At 40.8% G+C, this 306-nt stretch overlaps 1 protein-coding gene across 5 annotated transcripts in view; it reads right to left on the minus strand.

Moving 5' to 3' along the window:
- LOC119586172 overlaps positions 1-306 on the minus strand; it is a gene marked incomplete at its 3' end in the record, with an annotated part of 81,902 nt that overhangs the window by 36,625 nt on the left and 44,971 nt on the right.

Raw genomic sequence — 306 nt, forward strand, 5'->3', positions numbered from 1 at the left:
ACAAAGCTGGGACGTTAGAAGGATAACCTAATAGGGGGGGGGGCACCTTACAACACAGGAGGGTCAAGGTAACTCACGAATTTCTTAAAACTAGATCTGCCAAGAGGCGAATATGTGGGAGGGAGCAATTAAAATGAGGGTCAAGGCACTGTGACACATTCAGTGTCTATAAAGATTGTGTATAATCATTGTATATAACGGTATTTCAATACAACAGTAATGCCATCAAATCCCGATCTATGAAAGTAGCTATCACAATCACCAGCAAACTTTAATTATACACGTAAACCTCACACGAAGCCATAC

Source organism: Penaeus monodon, chromosome 21, assembly GCF_015228065.2.
Source record: "Penaeus monodon isolate SGIC_2016 chromosome 21, NSTDA_Pmon_1, whole genome shotgun sequence".
In the NCBI taxonomy this organism is placed as follows: domain Eukaryota; kingdom Metazoa; phylum Arthropoda; class Malacostraca; order Decapoda; family Penaeidae; genus Penaeus; species Penaeus monodon.